The sequence below is a fragment of the Ipomoea nil genome, unplaced genomic scaffold (assembly GCF_001879475.1).
Source record: "Ipomoea nil cultivar Tokyo-kokei standard unplaced genomic scaffold, Asagao_1.1 scaffold3314, whole genome shotgun sequence".
In the NCBI taxonomy this organism is placed as follows: Eukaryota; Viridiplantae; Streptophyta; class Magnoliopsida; order Solanales; family Convolvulaceae; genus Ipomoea; species Ipomoea nil.
In genome coordinates, this window is record NW_017619742.1 from 384,190 (window position 1) to 390,890 (window position 6,701).

Sequence of the window (6,701 nt, forward strand, 5' to 3'; positions counted from 1 at the left end):
TTACTCCGCCTTCCTGAGTACTTCGCACAAAGTTGTACTCCTACACCACGAGAACTGCGCACAAAGCTACGCTCTCACACGGTTTTCACAAGCTCCCCTTGTTACTCTACCCTTTACACCGAGTGCTACGCACAAAGCTACACTCCAACTGGGTTTTTCACTCTCTCCAGTTACTCTACCCCTTTTCTACACTCAGTAGAAGATTTACAATGAAATACAATTTTTCTCTCGCTCAGACTTGAATTCTATCGTGTATAGCTCAATATATCACTTGATGATCGATTTGTTTTTGCGTTATAGAATCCATTTTTGTCTTCAAGTCTGCTTGGGCAATTTATAGCCAAAGAAAGCTATTTGCCATTTGATCAACTTTCGATCTCGATCGTCCATTTTGAATTGTAGTTGATCAAATAATATTGTCAACTTGATCTGAAATTTTAGGTAGATGTCATTTCTCCTTCTGTCAGATGATTTGAATATTTTGCCCGTTGCCGTGTCTTGAATTTTGTAGCCTCTAAAATTTGAATAAGTTCGGCGCGGCAAGTTGATATTTCTCGTCCTTCATAAATGCTCTGACATGTCAAGTTGATCAAATAATTTATCTGCTGATTCTTGCTTGAGTATAAAATAATTTCTCTGTGAATCAGCCTTCTTCGAGCGTCTCCGGTTCCACCGTAAAATCTTGATGTTCAGATGAAAATATATCAGATATTTTCTCCTTCATGATCCTTGTAAAATAATATACTGGACCCTCTGTAAAAACTTCATAGTTGTTCATGGTGAGATGCTCTGTTTTCGTTTTTAAGCTTGGTCCACCATACTTGGTGTGTTTCTCCATCTGGTGCATGGCTCTTGTGAGACTTGTGCATTCTCCTTACTTAGTCTCCATGTTGGCTAGTCTCCCAGTTAGTCTCCAAGCTTTAGCTAGTCTCCAATACGGTCCAATACTCTTGAGCTAGTCTCCCATACGGTTTGGCTAGTCTCCCATACGGTGGACCTAGTCTCCCAAGTAAGTTAAAAATGCTTCACTTGAGATTTGAACTTAAGATCACTTGGCATAGCTCACACGTATTTCATCCAACTCCTCTAACATGGTTCATAGTGACTTATACGCAACATAATTGTGTTAAGCTATAATCCCGCTTAACATCTTAAATCAAATTAAGATCTTCCAGACTTGTACATGGGTTGCATGATATGGGTGCACCATACTCCGTAGACTAAGACTGACTCAAATAGAATAAAAATGGGGACTACTTGATTTTTCAAAAATACATTCGCCTCATCTAAATTTACAATATATTCCTAACAATTTCCCCCTTTTTGATGATGCCGAAACTTATACCCAAGTCATTTTGGCTTTGTCAAATTTTGAAAAATAATTTCTTTTTAATTGCTTTTATTACGACTAGCCAATTGACGGGTTTAACAAAAATTGTGACTTAGAGATTTTAAAATTTGGACAACCTAAACGTATATATCAGACTTGATCGTGGGTTGTTCAATTTTCTTTTTAGCTTGAATTTTTCTTCCCCCTAAATTTTATATTCTCATTTTATACGTGTTACAAAATTAATTCTAAGTCCAATTTAAAATCTTGTGACATAAGAACACAAAGTAAATAAATTAACTAAGACTCACTTAGTATGGTACGAAATATTGTCATGCAATTTTGAACCCATTTTAGCTTAGCATAGTTATGATATCAAAGAATAATGTGCTAGCTAAAATAATTTATACACCAAAAATTTGAATTTGTCAATCAAATTTGTTACCTCTCTTTCAACTTGGCATTGATAAAATCTCTTAACTTCTTGAAGTCCTTCTCTAGCCCTTTGTGTTGATAAGGTGCGGTTACTTGTTCGGTGACATAGTTGCCGTACGCTTCTCTTATGTTGTTTCCTTTTAATACCCCAACTTCTTGCCAAAAGATGCATTCATCAAACGTTTGGCCATCACACATTTGCTCACTTCGGTGTCCGAATTCCGTTTGAAGCTCTTGTAATTTTTGTATCCTAGTAGCAATTGGCTTCGGCATTTGTAGCACTGGAGCAATCGGCGTAGGTGGCAACACACCATGAGAGGTAGAGCTCGGGCTTGGACAAGGTCCTCTAAGGTAATCTATCATGCTCACACGGCTTTGTCCTCTTGGTGATGATGTTGGTCGAACAAGCTCAACCAATGGTCCTCTTGGAGCTCTCGGTTGTGTATAGGCATAAGCTTGTGGCACAAAATGACGTGCTAATCCTTCCCCCTTTTCGGCAGCATCTATGAATTTTCGAAAGCTCTTGGTGGAAGAATTTTGCTTGTCACGAACTCCTTCAATAAGATCCATGTTGATGCGTGTTTGTTGAAGTAAACCTTGCACTTGTTGTTCCAAAAATTTGAGTCTTGAAGTAGTTTCGGACCCATGTTTTCCCATTTCATTGAACAACTTCATCACCTCATTCTTCAACTCACTCTTTGCCGTGTCAATTTCGTTCTTCAATAGGCCTTACCTATTAAACAATTGTAGAGCACGGTCCACCATTTCCTTGTGATATCCATCAAGATTTGTGTCCATTGCATCCATCTTTGTGCTCAATTCACCCGTAGACTCTTGTAGAATAGCCTTGACGTCCCCAACAATTTCTTCCCTTAAGGCTTGAGCATTGAACATTGGTTCACTTTGCACGGGTGGGGTTGGAATCGGCAATGGGTGTGCAAAATCATCGTGCAGTGTGGTGATCATTGTGTCATCAAGGTTGGGTTCGGCTTCCTCGGTGTTGTAGCAAAGTAACAATGTAGAACGGTTTCTTGGATGGTCTTGATCATAGAACTCATAAGAAGGTGGCAAAGTAGGCATGTTCCTTGTTTCATCCAAGTTTAATGAGATCCCTTGACTTGGTGCATTTCCTTCCTCATGAATGGACCCCGTAACCTCCGTTTCGGGATGTCGAAAACATGACTCATAACTCAAATTCTCATCCCCAACTGTAGCAAGATACGAATCAATCTCCGGGAGCCTACATCATCATTCCTCACCAAAGATCCCTCTCCGGGTCCTCTTCGGCTATCCTCCAAAGACATAACGGTTGCCCGGCGAATATCATTGGGATCAAATTCACCTATGGGCATTTCGGTTGTGGCTTCAACCATAACACCTTTTTCGGTTCTCTTCTTCTTAGCAAGCTTAGTCAAAAAGCAAGAATTAATCACCGAAAGACGAGTAGCTCTAGCAAGATCATGTGAGCCTAACCAACTCAACACCAATTCTTCTCCTTCCAAAGTATTTGGCCCTATTGTTTCGGCCAACATGTTATGGTCTCCCAATCTCCATGCTCTCCATTCAAGTGCACGTTTATACTCCTCCAAAAGTGCACTATCCACCCCAATTGTTGATATGTTTTCAACACTTCCAACTTCAATTTGATCATTCACAACAACATCCACTTCCACTCTATTTTCCTCAACAAATCCGTGGCTCTCAAGAATTGGATGGTTCGGGTCTTGAGTGGGTAAAGGTCTTGAAATTTGGTGGCTAGTTTGTTCTTCATTGGATCGAACGACGGGGGTGTTCGATCCCTCATTGCTTGGTTCTCGGATATATAGTCTAAGATCTTGGAAGGGGTTGGGCAATTTTCTTTTTCAGGTGGGTTTTGGAAGGCTTGTGGGTAAGGTGGGATTTTTTGTTTCATTTGTGTTGGGTGGCCGAAAGAGATAGCTATGGTTTGTAATGTGTTTGGCTTTGGTAAGGGTAACATTTTTAGTTCTCAAAATTTCACCAACGGCAAACCCGTAACCAATCTCTTGTTGAAACCATCCATCCACCAAAGGCTTGGCTTTCTTTAAAGACTCACACAACCTCCCAAACATGAAAGCACCCCAATCCACACAATCATTGTTCAAAATTATGTCCATAATCAACAACTTATCCCCCGACAATTTGTCACGGCAATGATACCGGGACTCTACACATTTATGAACAATATCCAACAATAACCCGTAATCCTTCTTTAAATCCTTTTTGTTGCCATTAATCTTTGGAGATAGCGGTGCGTTAGCATCGCGAATCTCGGCCCAAATGGCATTGACATCATGCTCATAATTTTCTACCCTTAAACTCGTTTCAACAAGATTAAACATTCTCTGAAAATCTTCGAGTTTTATTTCTACATCAACACCTTTGATCATAGAAATAATTGAGCCATTTTCTACTCTAGCATTCATGTATAATTCAACCACCTCATCCTTATAGAAACCAACATATCTAAAAGTGCAAAAATTTAACAACCCGCAAGTTTCGAGAGAGTTGATAATTTTTACCCCTAAGGCTTTGTCCTCCACTTGTTTGTTGAAGTCGGTGACATCAAGGATCATTCCACTGAGCACACGGCTAGACTTCCTTGTTCCTCCGGTGGTGATTGTCTCCATATCCACTTGATTGGCATCCATTGAGTAGAAATTGAATTTAGGAATTTTGGGTGAAAATTGGGTGTTTCGGCAGTGAGGTCCGAAAAAGGGTAAAGGAGAATGGGTATTTGGATTGAGAGGTTATTTGGGTAGGTTTTTGGGTTTGGGTGATGGGTATTTGTGTGTAGAAGAGTTTTGTGTAGAAGATTTAGAGTGGGTGTTTGAGCATTGGGAGTTTTTTGGTTTCTTCTTGTGCGTTTTTCCGGCCGGCGAGAGAGAGGGAAGAAGAGGATTTCTGTTCTTCTTGAATTCCAACTTCTACCCGTTAGGATTGAGGGAGAAAGAGTGAGAAATTACTCTTTTGCCCTCTAGTGGGTAGAGAGAGAGTATTAATCTCCTTGAGGATAAAATCGACCTTCCACATGATTTAAATTTGCCAGCTCAGATTTATATACTCCATTTGTGAGTACATAGCGCCAAAAATTGTGCTTCAAATAACCGCCAACCTGGAGCAAATCAGAAAGAAAAAAAAAATCTCGAAAATAATCTGTTCGACCAATAAATATGCTCCAGATAAATATTATTATTTCAATTTCATATTTCAATAAAGCTGATTTTCTGAAAAGAAATCTGATAAAAATAAATTGATCAGACAGATACCTAATATCTGAAAAGAAAATTTCAAGTTCCCAAAACATTTAAAAAGGTTGACTTTGCATATGGGCCTAACCTTTTTGACAATTGAATTTCAAGATATGGGCAAATATTTTCATCAGAAATAGCTTCTTTAACACACAAACCCATTTAGGCACATAAAAACTAAATTCTCTTTAAACATATACTTAACAAAATTAACCCAATTAAAAGAATATTCCCCTCAAATTGCATACTAATCTCAAATAAGAAAATTAGGCAAATAAATTACACAAATTAAACGTGACAAATTAATAAACATACATATCATATAAATAAATCGCAAATGTAGGTACGCAGATTTCGTAAGATAAAATTATAACACATTTAGGTACATATAAATTTTACGAAAACATGTATATAATTAAACATATATCATACGTACATACCAATTCAAATTAAAACACATAGGTCACATGAATTATATGCAATATATACAGTACGTATCAAAAATTAATAACAATTAAGAGTTTAGAAATTGCTTAGCTCATTTCGATCATTCCCATTTCATGCCTTAGAGTAGCAAAACGAGATTCACACAACGGCTTTGTGAGAATATCGGCAATTTGATTCTCCGTGGGAATATGATCGATTGTCAAATCTTTCTTTTCGACGTGGTCACGGATAAAATGGTGTCGAACATCAATATGCTTGGTTCACGAATGAAGCACCAGATTTTGGGTTATGGCGATTGCACTAGTATTATCGCATAAAATGCTAACATTTTCTCACTTAATCCCATAGTCCAATAATTGTTGCTTCATCGATAAGATTTGTGCACAACAACTCCCAGCTGCAATATATTCCGGCTTCCGCAGTGCTCGTAGCTATGGAGTTTTGCTTTTTGCTGAACCAAGAGACCAATCTTCCCCCTAAGAACTAGCATGTCCCTGAGGTACTTTTTCGGTCTATTTTACAACCTGCAAAATCTGCATCTGAATAACCAGTTAGTGTAAAATCTCCTTCTTTGGGATACCATAATCCCACATTGATTGTTCCTTTGAGATATCGAATTATCTTCTTGGTTGCAATCAGATGACTTTCTTTGGGCTTTGATTGGAATCTTGCGCATACGCCAACTGAGTAGGATATGTCCGGTCTGCTCGCAGTTAAGTATAGTAATGATCCAATCATCACTCGATACATCGTTTGATCGACATCTTTTCCTTCATCATCTTTATCCAATTTTTGAGATGTGCACATGGGAATCTTGACTGAGGATTTTCCATATATGCCAAATTTCTTGATAAGATCTCTTGTGTACTTGGCTTGATTTATAAAAATTCCTTCTTCAAGTTGCTTGACTTGCAGTCCCAAAAAGTAATTTAATTCTCCCATCATACTCATCTCGAACCTGTTCTGCATGAGCTTAGAAAATTTCTCACATAAAGATTTATCAGTACTTCCAAAGATAATATCATCAACATAAATTTGTACTAATAAAATGTGATTATTTTCTTGAATTCTAAAGAGGGTTTTATCGACTAGACCTTTGGTGAATCCACAACTAATTAAGAACATCGACAAGGTGTCGTACCAAGCTCGCGGAGCTTGTTTTAACCCATACAATGCCTTCTTTAATTTGTAGACTTGATCACCAACGTCTTTTACCTCAA